The sequence below is a fragment of the Fulmarus glacialis genome, unplaced genomic scaffold (genome assembly GCF_000690835.1).
Source record: "Fulmarus glacialis isolate BGI_N327 unplaced genomic scaffold, ASM69083v1 scaffold10440, whole genome shotgun sequence".
Lineage (NCBI taxonomy): Eukaryota > Metazoa > Chordata > Aves > Procellariiformes > Procellariidae > Fulmarus > Fulmarus glacialis.
Genome location: NW_009188410.1, coordinates 17,392 through 30,657, shown reverse-complemented (window position 1 = coordinate 30,657; position 13,266 = coordinate 17,392).

Genomic DNA, 13,266 nt, shown 5'->3' with positions numbered 1-13,266 from the left:
TTTTCAGCAGGATAATTGATGCTACCAAAGCATGAATTCAAACTCTGCGCTTGACAACAGCCTGAGTAGGCATGGAGACAGAATCATTGTTTCACCCTCTGCAGCCAGGGTTACAGCATGTTCCTCAGGAACATAAGGGAATTAGCAATACAGTTGCTCTTTACACAAAAGACAGGTGCAGTAAAACACTGACCTTGGATTGCCAGATATTTTCAAGGGTATCATGTTGGCATTTTTCATGAGCACTAAATTTAGTGAAATGGAATGGGGTTTATTAGATTAATAGGTAATTATTAAATTAGCAGTGAAGTGATGATAGTACCTGAGAGTCTTGCCTTCAAGACCCTACCTAAGCAGCAATAAACGGTTTAACTGGAATCTAGTTTAGTGTGAACTTGCAAACAAAATACGTTTACTGAAAATAAAATAAGCCCAAACATTTATTTTCTTATCAAATATATTTGCAGGACTTCCTGAGAATGGACAACTTCAATGCTATTTCAAAGTGCTATCAATTGGTTGCACTATACAAGTTGAAAATAAAACCTGAGGGATGATATACTATAATAATTGTTAATATCGATGGGATATTCTTGCAAGAAAGAATAATTAATAGGCTTAAATGTCCACTCACCGTTGTGCCAGAAAAGCAAGATTCTCTCCCACACACACCCTCCCCTTTTTAAAGCAAGAAAGAGGGCATTATGTAGAGGAGCACTAAGGTGAAAATTAAGTCTTTTGGTGGTTTAAGACTTAAAGACAACCAATCATTGCTTCCAACAAATACCCTTTTGACCTATTTCACCAGTATAGGCGCAACTGGTTGATGGCACAAACCTACCAAGCAACTATGGAGTTGGTCTAGGAGTTTAAGACATACCATTGTAAGTTATTTTCTCATTTGAGAATGACCAACGATGAATCAAAATTCATTAATTTTGAGTCATTATAAACACATTTCATTCCATTGTAAAAGAATCGTCATTATTTATCATGACCCAATGAATATGGTAAATCACTAAGAATAATAGCATCTATTTTCTTCTAATTTTTCTGGGAAAGAAGCAAGAAATGTACATCCCTACTAAGGGAGATGTCTCATATCAAAGTACATGTAACAGCCCTGCACACATGAAAACTCAGAAGAGGACAAATGAATTCAAAGTGAGAGTTTTGGAAGCCTATAAAGTCTGGTTTTATCTTAGTATCTGCTACTCAGGTTCAACTCATTTAATAAACTCAACAGCTTAAAGCTTTAACTATTAAAGAAAGGACATGTAGTAAGAAAAGACATATTAAAAGTAAAAGCCACACTCAGATGTAGCCATGTTAAAAAAAAGAAAAATTATAATGAGCCCTATGCTTAGGAGAGAGCATTGTGCAGTTAATGTAAGTAATGAACCTTTCATGTGAAATGATGTAGTGTCACAACTCATTTGCATCCCACTTAAAGTGTAATTAAGTTTCCCTGACAGCATGGCTTATGGCTGAAAGAACAGACCTGGCTGCTAAATTAATCCAGAATCCCTCTAGTTAATAACACTCTGCAAAGAAAACTTAACACAGTTTCATTTAAAGTTCCTAAACTTACATTTAAAGTGGCACTATAAGGAATTTCAGAGAATGTTTTTAAAGACTTCAAGCCACACTCAATCACGCAGCTGACCTGAAGATAGATGTACTGAATCCAAGACAAGGTTTGACTCAAACCATAGTACACAAGATGATGTAGCAACGTGTCTAAACACATTTCCATTTTTTGTTCTCTTGGAAAACTGACCTATGCAGTGCAGGAACTCCATCACCAGGGGAATGTTCTCAACTGCAGAGAGAGATAAAAGGTCCCAGTGAAAAGGTGCTCCTAACTACAGCAAAGCAGATGATCATCAGCTGGTTCATTACTTGTAATGATACCAATGTCTGATTTTCTGATGGAACAATAACATCCAGCAATGCTCAATAACAGTCAACAGCTGTTTTGGTTTAAATTGAAAGAAGCCCTATTATTTCAGCCACCTATAAAGTCCATGCTCTAAAAAGGAGTTACTAAAAACATTATAGAAGGATTGTCTATATAAAGCTGTCATGCTTTTATTTTTTTGGGTAACATTTTATGTTTTATGAATCAGTTTATTACTGAGTTTCATCTTAAAGGTTCTATTTAGAGCAAAGAAAGGTGAAACACTCCGGAATACATAAATCCTGTAAAATCCACATGGATCGAAGAAAAGTTAACTCATTACCATGAAACATAAGTTATGGACTGTCTAGAATAAACAGTTCATAAACACTGTCATCCTATTTACCATTATATTTCTGTACGCATGTTACAAACACTGAGGAACCTACGCAGTCTCTCCATTATTCTGAAAATCTCATTATAGAGAATTCTGTTTCTGCCACTGGAAAGAATCCAATTTTAGCAGCTCCACAAGATCATTCCCAAGAGTCACTCTGAAATACATTAAATGAAAATCTGCAAAGTCAGAATCTGGATCCAAAAGGAACAGATACACAGTGGCTATAAATAAACTGTAGCCGGTACAAAGGGCTTATTCCTTCCGTACGAGAAGATTAGTTATAACAGCTTTTGTGACTACCAAGTATGACTAACTGAAAAACAAAAATCATGTTTTGCAAAGTGTTTTGATGTTCCGGAAAACAATTTTACTCTACAGTTGAAGAAAATGAAAGCTGTTAGCAGTTATTTTTTATATAAATAAATGTTCCAACTAGTCACAAATAACATGGTTTTACAGTTGGTGGTAACAGAATATGAACAACCAAGACACTCTGAATTTGAGAGATTAAGCTATAGCTTTATAATATGAATACCATCACTACTTAGGAGATTGGTCAAAATAATTTCACATATTTTCTGTTCAGGGGATGTTTTAGGAAAGCATGTTGTGCGCAGGAAGAGAAGTTTAAAGTACTAATTATCCCTCCGCAGTCATAATTTATAACAATCAATGCAAAACCTAAGAAGTATTTGAAGTGTAGCCCCTTAGATGATAGAACTTGCCCATTTGCCTGAATGTGACTTTCAACATAAGCCAACACAGTTTTAGCAATCCGGACCAGATGTTTATTTTCAAGTAGTTTTAGTCATTACTTGCCAGTAGGAACTGATTTATCTATATCCATAGTAGTAAGGCAGCTGGTTCCCAGATCTCTCCCAGATTCCATTTTTGACTTAACATTTTGAAATACACCAAATGGTAATTAACGGCGGAAATAAGGAACAGGAAAACAGTGTGCAAGTAAATGTTATGAGTTCCACTAATAATTTACACTTAAAAATTAAGTTCTCTTAGATGTGATGAAACCAGAATTCATAGTCTCTGGCTATCGTATGGAGCCACTTGCAAGTTACTCAAGGCCACATATGTATCTCATCAGATACAACTGTGTCTTGGCCACACTATTCAGGGCAGCAAAATTCAATTTTGCTTTAAATGCAATGAGGTTTTGACTTGGTTTTGCAAGTAATTATCAAGATTTTATTGGCATTAACTGAACTAGTATAATAACAATTGTATAGTAATATTGTATAATATTAAGAATATGAATGCTATTATATTCCCACCAATCAGCTAGTTAGATACCAAAATACTAGATTTTTTAAAGCAGCAAATAAATTCACTTTGTTGGCAGAACAGAGCAATTTCCAATTCCTTTGCTGCAGTAGTGAACAGGAAAACATGCTCTAACAGAGTTAAACAGAGACCACCTAGGGTCCTTCAGGCAGCCAGAAAATTCTGAGGTACTACAGAACCACCAAGCGTGAAATGAAGGAAAAGCTGCTACAGTAGGTTTTTTTCTCTAACAACATCCTGCTTAAGTTCTGAAATCAGGGCCACTGGGTACTTCAAAGCCCTGGAGCTTTGAAATCAATCTGTTCCCGCATGGAATGAATATAGCTGAATATATTCTCTGCAACTTGTTTGTGACTAGCTGTCACGTTTTCTCTAGAACATGCATTCCTTGTAATTGTATGCAAATAATCAGCTGACATAGGATGCTCCGAATTCTCATTAGCTGAAAAGTCTCATTGCAAGTGACTGCCCAGTTGACATTCCATTCTGGATTTAATCCAAAACCCGTTGAAGTCAAAGGGAAAAAACTTATTTCCAGAATTCAGTGGCCTCAGAGCCCAATCTTGCTTTATTGGCAAAAAAGAAACTGTTCATACTCACAAATCAGGCTCCTGACTCTGTTCAATTTCTTCTTTAAGTATTGGATAAAATGCTTATATATTCTTCCAATCATATAACCATGGATAACATGGAGTTAGTTATTCTCAGGTGGCAAATACTTTCAACAAATAAATGACGCACCATTCCAACTGCTCCAGCTTATACCCACGTTTTATAGCAGATCAATCCCTTTGCAGGACATTTAAAAGAATGTCATTAAAATTTCAGCCTCATTTGTAATGTGATATTGGCAAAGTACTTTGAACTAAAGCATTTTCAAATACTCCAAAATATTTTCATTATCTGCATTATTCAGACAAGGACCTCCAAGTTTCTCTACTATTTCACAATTATTTATTATTTAGGGATTATTCAACTGATTCCCCCAAAAAAGCTTAACCATATAAATTTAAGAAATACAGAAGATTACCTATGGAAAAGAATTACTGAATGTTACCATTGCAAGCATTAAAGTGCACATGTTGAAATAGACACTGATCTTGATTACTTTGTAATTTTTAATAGTATTCTTTCTTCAAACTGCCATACCAATAGTATACTTAGAGAGATGTAATGTTTTTGTTAAAGGGATCAAAGTCCACTAAATTATCTGCTGGATACAACAGATTGTTCGGAACATCTTCCAAACTAGTGCCATTCCTGTATACCTCCTCCTCTCCCATTTGAGATTGGGGACTGACATCACAAGAACTTTTTTCATGCTTGCTATTAAAATAGTTGTGGTAACTTCAATAATTCCTTAACTGAGAAAATTATCATTAAAGTCATTTTTAGCTGTCTTAATACAACTGGGCAATGGAAAATGAAATAGCAGTTCAACTACACATCTATCTGAATCATCATAGACTCTTGTGTTTTATAGACAAAAGTTTGTGAATACAGTAAGGATCAGCTTTTGACAAAAACATATTTACAGGTGCTATTAAATGGAGCACCATGTTATCTTACAATCGTACAAGTTACAGTGAAATTAATTTCTAAACAGTTGTTACTTGTACGTGCCAATACCAAGTACTTCATAAAGTCTATATATACACTGAAGAGTGCAGGCCTTGTATCAAAGTGCTCAGTGGTACCATCAGTTTTTCCATTTTTTATTTCAGTTTGAAATTTTCAATTTGGAAACCACCAATTTTTCAATTCAGCATTGATGTAAGGGTATAAATTAGTTTCTATGTATTAATCTTATAAAACAGTGTGTACGGACATTTTGGATTAAGACAGCAATGTCTAAACCACTACCACGGTGAAAGATAACTGCCTTTCAGTGTTAAATTCACTCTTACTGTGGACAGTACCGATAAAAGTACTACCTTTTTTCCTCTACAGCTTTTTCAAAGACTCATTAAAAGTAAAAGGATAATCATGAAGTTGTCTAACCATGTTGTCTAACTACAGACAAACAGAAAAAATTAAGATAAATCAGAAAAATTACTCTTTTCTTTAGCCTTGGTTACTGCATGATTAGGTGTTACAATACCTGCAACAACATAAGTGCTACCCATTAGGACAGAAAGTGATGGATGACAAAGAATATTTATGTGCTTTTCAGAATGGCAGGCTCCAATTTTATTTACGTTGTTTGCTTGCACACACACAAGATGCTGCAGATATGCATGAGTACCTCCACATAATCTATGGTTGAGGGACATCGAAAAAAGCTTTAAATACAATCAAACACTGAGTTGGAAAAGGCAAAGACCACCTGCAGAAGACTACAAGTATACTTTTCCCCTCTCCCAGATTTTGTGTCCCCACTTGCTTCATTATACATTCTGCAGAGAGTAGGTTCTTGGACAAAACAAGTTCACCTAGTTTATTGCCAGAAATTTTACTTCTGAAGACTGTTCTTCTGCTACAATACTGCATTTGACCCTATCAACTGTGGCTGCATATCTTGTATTCCTAAACTGTGGCAATTAAAAAAATAATCTCCCCTCTATTTGCAAGAAAAGCAACATACCCAACACAGCCAAATTGGCATTTTCAGAAAAATTCTGTTTTGGTGCTGACCAGATGACTGGATATACTACAGCATAAATTCCAATCCCTACTGCTAATTTAGTCGACCATGGAGGGAACTGTTGCTTATCTTCCAAATCAGAGAAGAATGGCTAAGCAAGCCTCAGATGAGCCTGAGGTCACAAAATTGTAACTAATTCACCTGCCCAACTGAAGACAAGAACTTTTGTTATATTGCAAAAGAAAGCATCAAGTTAGTAACTCACTTTGGAATAGCCACCATGCCAAATCCTTACCTCAACAGCAGAAGCAGTGTATCTGTATTAACAGCAGTGGTATTTAAAAACAAAACAAAACAAAACAACACAACCAAACTTAGGAAAGGAGTGATTGCTGCTTAAGTACAAGAAACATTTTGATCACACAGGGTGAAATCCTATGAGTTCTGTCATTTAATTCAACAGCAGCCAGATTACAACCTTAAAAGTATAATGAAAGACTAAAATCAACTAAAGTTTCTGCAGTCTTGATGACACACTCTAACCATTCTCACAACTTCTGTCTTAAATTAATACTCTTCATTAAAGTACACAAACGTTCTAAAAGCTACCTGCCAAAGTTTTCACACACTACAGAAATCCTATTATTCTAGAAACATTAACTTAAGTGTGCAGTTAACTGAAAGTGTGAGCTATTGAAAAAATGTATTGGTATTCTGCACAATGTGTTAAAGTGAGGGGACTTTTTGATAATTAATAGGAAAAAAAACAGCTTTGGTCTTCATAAATTGTCCATAAAGCTTAAGTATAAACTTCAATATAAAGAGATATCCACAGAACAGTTTTCTAATTAACTGGATAACCTAAGCCAACTTACAGGGGATACAGAGGTATCCTGTCATTACTCAAAGTGTATTGTTCCAATGATTTATTTTAGGACACTAAAACAAATGAAGTGAAATGTACAGGTTTTAGTAACCAGAAGGAAAAAAAAAATCATAAAGGGGAAGATGGTAAAAAGAGCAACAAGTGTCAATTTGCAAACCTCTCTGTAAATGAAAAACTAGGAAAAACATTAAAAGATATTAGAGAAATTGATTTTACTAGGATGGTTCTTATCTATTTTTACATCATTAAAATATTACTTGCATTTAACCTTGAAGATTTTACTTTACTTTACTTTAAAGATTCCATACTTTATATGGAAACCTACTAAGTGAAATAGTTGGCAAGGTGTGAATTTATTATTAAAAATCAGAAATATTTTACATATTCCTGGATCTTATGCTATATTGTTTGTGAACAAAGTTACTCTTAAAAATAGCTCAAATAACTCCTTTTCCACTTAAAACAGAGTACCATCTATAAGTAAGCATTTCTTGATTTAAGAGTCTTCTTTTGTCTAGTGATGTTATATATAAAGTAATTCAGAAAAATATTTCTAAAACCTAGCCTTAAAAAATCCTCAAGTCTTATTAGGCACCTAAATTGACAAACCAAATCTGTTTTAAAGTGACCTACCAAGGAAAATATTTTAGACCTAATTTTCTTATTCTAGAAATTCTTTTTTATGTGAAAAAGTACACATGTGGGCAGAATGGTTAACATACAAATACGAAGTCATGTACTTTTATTTCTTTACCATTTACATTAGAATACTAGAGTATCTTTTCAACCCATATACTTACCTGTTTATTCACAACTCATCATTGTGATATTTTAGTGTCTGGATGAAAACCTATAACCTATAATCATCTTTCTACTGGCCAAGAAGCTAGAACAGCAAATTACTAGGAACCACGCTTATCACTGTGGCTAGCAAGGAGAAAGGACAAGGGCTCCATTTCCTCCTGTGAATTTACAGCAAGGCACAATCTAATCCCAATTCTCATGCAAGATTTACAGAGAAATGCTGTACTTACAGAAATAACTATGAAGTCAGTGACATTGTACCCAATTAGCTGTATCCAACTTATTTATAACCCAATTATTGTCCCCTATAAATGGAGGATTTTGTGAGTATTTTGGGAAATTTACAATCTCTTGTCCTGAACAGAACTCTCTTCACATGGATCGTAATTGTTTCTAAGCACTGAACACACCTAGAACTCTCTAAGACTTCCTTACTCATTGTTTTCTCCATGTAAATAACTACCTTTTTTTCCCACATACGTAGTGAAAAATTAAAGAAGAGGGGAGCATTGTCTGCAGACAACTTTCTCCATCAGGATGCCTTTAATTCAGTAAGAGTTCAAGAATGCAGTCTGGTTTTATTCTGTAAATTAAAGGGAAATGCAGTTCCTAATTAAGGCTATGAAGACATGAAAACAATGTGAATTGTGTCTTTCCAAAAAACCTGATCATTCTGAAGTTATTTTCCCTGAAAATTCTCTGATCGCATTTATAAGAGCACAAACAAGAAATTCGTTAACTCTTAAGAAAATTAAATAAAAATAATAATGCCAAAAGAGGAAACAAGAAAGAGTTAGTTTCAGATGGCAACAAATGGTTGCACTACTTGTGTATCATCTGTCCTGTTCTCATTACTTTGGAATCCATGGAGCAACCTCATCTAAAAGGAGGGGCAGGGGAAGCAAAATGCATTAGTAAAGAAACTTTTACAATTTTTATGGTGAAAAAGACAGTGAACAGGTAGAAGGAGGTTCAAGTTACTGCCCCCTATGAAGTAAACAGGGGTACGATTTTCAGTCATGTGCATTTTGTTTAATAAGCAGTTGCTAGTCAATTAGCTGATGCATGTACCCAGCATATCAAGCAGATTACCCACCAGCCCCAATAGTGTGTGCATAGCTCCACGAATAAACTTTCTTCTGCTTAGGATAGGCATCAGAGGACAGAAAGGCACAGGGAGCACAGAAAACAAAACTATAAGAAACTACACTCTGGGAAACTGTTTGTAAGCAATATGCTTTAATTAAGTGACGAAGGATTCTTGGTTCATAATAAAGATTGGTATATATGATTTGCATGTTTGTGATTTTTTTTTAATAACATGGTTCTGTAACTGTCAAGGGCTCTGATCCTGTCAGAAAAGAAGCATCCACAATTCCTAGAATACTAGATTGGACTTCTTGCTAATCACAAGCTTGCAGATGCTGCTCAGCAAATCTCAGAATTAGGCCCAAATTTGATTGAGACTACAGATGCTTATATACTTTAAAACCAATCAATATGCCAATCATTATAGCAAGGCAATTCCAGCAGAGTTTTCTGGGAACAACAGAGTTAATTTAACAAAGCTGGAATGGACATTTGAAATTACAACCTCATCATCTACCATAGATTCCCTCCCGCGCCCCATGTGAACTTTGGTATGAGTTTTCTGTTTTCAGTTTTCAAATTCACTTGCACTCAAGACTGCTTGATTCCAAATGGGCATTCTGTTCTTTATGGTACTACTCATTGCAACTTATGGCCTGACATATCTAGTTGTAAATATTAATATTCCAGAGTGGGTAACAGGTGGCATCAGTGGATTTCTTAAAAATATAGCTCTTCCAGTGTGCAGTGTCTCCTAACACCCAGCCTTTCGAACCCACACATCACTTCAGGTTCTGCCAACTTTTAACCATTAGTTATAAAAATAACCTTCAATACCAGTGCTAATGGAGCTTAACCAAATGTGAAAAGCTTCAGACCATCTCCTGCTTCAAAAAACCTCCTAAGATATCAAATGCAAGCTCGTAGACCTTACTGAAAGCTGGCGATATGTGTGCAAGCAAAGAAACAGTTAATCTGTTCACCAAAAAAATCTCAACATATTCCTGTTGTCTCCATTTGTGAGAAACAGATGACTGATACTCAGCTCAATCAGAGTCTGACAGCAATTACAAGCTCCTTAACTGTCACTCTTCTAACAAGACTTAAGATTCTTAAGTGATTTCTAATGCAGATAGAAGGGCTCAGGGAACATGGAACACAAATCCAATGGAAACTAGGCTTCACAAAACAGCTTGTAATTAGTATGTTCTAATTAGATGCTGAAAGACACACAACCATCCACAATTAATTCTATTCGTGATATGGCTTAGGGAACATCACAACTAAGTTAGAAAAGACCACAAGTGCCAAAAAATGTGAAAGCAATACTAGGTGGCTCCCATTATGTGGCCTACTGAAAAACAAAAAACTCATATAATACCTGGAATTTATTTTAAACAATCCAGTCCTTATGACCATAATTAGTTACATTACAGCTGCTGAAAAAACTAGACAATTAGTAGTTCTATTAAACTAGACATTAACTTGTACCTATAAATGCCTGATTTTAAGAGCAGTATATTTAATAGTTTGAAAGAATCATTAGATTTGTCAATTAGCACCTTTTTTTTTTTTAATTAAATCATCTTTTCCATGAGTGGATAAAGAAAAATACAGGAGATGTTTCATGAAGTTTAAACAGAGCAGACAATTCTTTTAACTAAAATCCAATTTTTAAGGGCTACAATGCCAAACCAATGTTTTGAGCCGTAAATGTTGATACACAAGCTAAACAGAGAAAGAAGAGAAGTTGCACAGATCTTTGGACATAGTTCTACTTTAAGGAGGTTATTCTGGTCTTGCTAATCCGGAAAAAAATGGATTTCAGCAGAAAAAAACAGACATTGTTGAAAACTATTACAGAGGGCTTTCAGTATACATTTAAGAATCATGGAGGGGGAAGGTGTTAATAACCAAAGAGGGGTATTCAGCATCTCACATTACAGTGAACACAAAATAGGGTCAATATAGTTGTCTTGATTTTAGCTGGGATACAGTTAATTTTCTTCCTAGTGCTGTGTTTTGGATTTAGTATGAGAAGAATGTTGATAACACACTGATGTTTTAGTTGTTGCTAAGTAGTGTTTACATAGTCAAGGACTTTTCAGCTTCCTGTGCTCTGCCAGGTGCATGAGAAGCTGGGAGGGAGCATAGCCAGGACAGCTGATCCAAACTGGCCAACGGGTCATTCCATACCATATGACATCACGCTCAGTATATAAATAGGAGACATGGTCCAGGAAGTAGCGATCACTGCTTAGGTATCAGTTGGCGGGTGGTGAGCAATTGCACATCACATCACTCATTTTGTATATTCTACCATTATTATTATTATTATTATTTTCCCTTTCTTTTCTGTTCTGTTAATCTGTCTTTATCTCAATCCACGAATTCTACTTTCTGATCCACCCCCCCATCCCCCTGTGGGGGGTTGGGGGGGAGTGAGCGAGCGGCTGTGTGGTGTTTGGCTGCCTGCCGGGTTAAACCACAACAACAGTCAATGCTTGTGATGTAATCCGTGCAATAGTCCCCATTTTAACAGATAAATTATGCATCTTATAAGCAATGCTATCATGATTTTAAGCACTTCAGGCATTGTAGACTCAGAAGGATGAAAATAAAGACTTGGCACTGCGATACTAACTCATGCAGAATGTGATTACTTTCCCCTATATCATTTACTAAACCTGCTAATTAATCTGGAGAGCCTCACCCAAGCATCAAGTCCACAGATTAACTGAGATGGAAAGCAGTGAATTTACTTCTCTATTAAAAGTAACTGAACAGGTGCAGAAATAAAAAAATAAATTTCCACTTATTAGCTCAGATATTCTTTTCCAATCCTGAATGCTAAATCTTAGTAAGTCTTGGCACCAGAGATGCAGCATGTGGAAATGGATTCATGTCTGAAGGAACTTCCAGTATATAAAAAAAACCCCTTCCTTCAAAGGAAGCAAGTGCCTTACATTTGCCAGTATCTTAAACTGTCATAGTTATCCAGTTTCCCTGACCCAATGTCCATGTCTATGTTCCTTTCGTTATGTCAATACTCATTCAACAGAAGTTTATTTTTGTTTAGGGTTTTTGCAGGTCTTTTGGTGTTGGGTTTTTTCCCCCTCTCAGAGAGAGGGCCTGGGGTCAGGGTTGGGTGGGGAAAGGGCTTATTTGCTTCTTTATAGATGGAGCTATTGTCTATACTGACTCACCTCGTGTCTGGAAAAATTCCACTGTGAGCACAAAAGGGATATCAAACCAGAGGCACTGGCAAGACGCAGCTGCCCCCTTTTAAGCAGCTGCCTGCACTCAACTTTCAAAACCATCTTTCATCCCAAAGACTTCACTAATTACCATCTCATCAATAGTATCTGAATAGATATAATATAGTCACAATTTCCTACCCAAAGAACAATATTACTACATGATTTTGCTCTCTTCCTCAATACATAGATTATATCAACAATATAAAAATTCAAATAAGATAGCCAGATCTATTTAACAATATAAGGAAAACATGATTAACAGTAGTTTGAATAGTGATTTGTGATATACAGACTGGTATCACTTTACCTATTGTCCTCAAGGCAAAAGAGCCTGTAGAAGTGATTGAAGGGATCAATCAAACAATAATAAAGGAGCATAAAAAGCCACTGTGGCATAAACTACTCAAGAGTTCAGAAGTGACCAAGTACTCTGCAGCCTTATATATTTCATATTTAGTTTCTTGTCTATGACTATATGATCCTACACCACATCGAATTACATACACCACATGAACTACCACATTTATTCTGTACTCTCATTTCACATGAGAGACAGCATGCAGGAAATGAATATGTTACTGCATTTATTGCAGAAGCTGGGAAGAATATCCAGAACAAACAAACAAACACAAACAAACAAAAAGGATTGAATCATAGTTCAGTAACTTGAATTATATCCTGGTAAATGGAATTGTACTTCTTCCTCTGACACCGAATTTTATGTGATATTTGCCAAGTCACTGAAACATAACTTTCCACAACTGACCACTAAATGTAATCCCATCCTGCCCCACATTCCACCTCTACAATTTTATTCATCAGGTTAAAATCTCCAGTACAGGTTAAAAGCAATAGCAATGAGAGGCTAATTATGTTCTTCACGGTCCACCAGACTACAAAAGGCAAATTTAGCACTTGGCTTTCATGGTGATCTGCTAACAGCAACAGAATGTGAAAGTATTCCTCGATCTAAAGAGAATATCCTGTAGAAGTCACTGAACTTTTTTCCATATTTTTTTTTTTTTCCTGGCCCTATCTCCATTT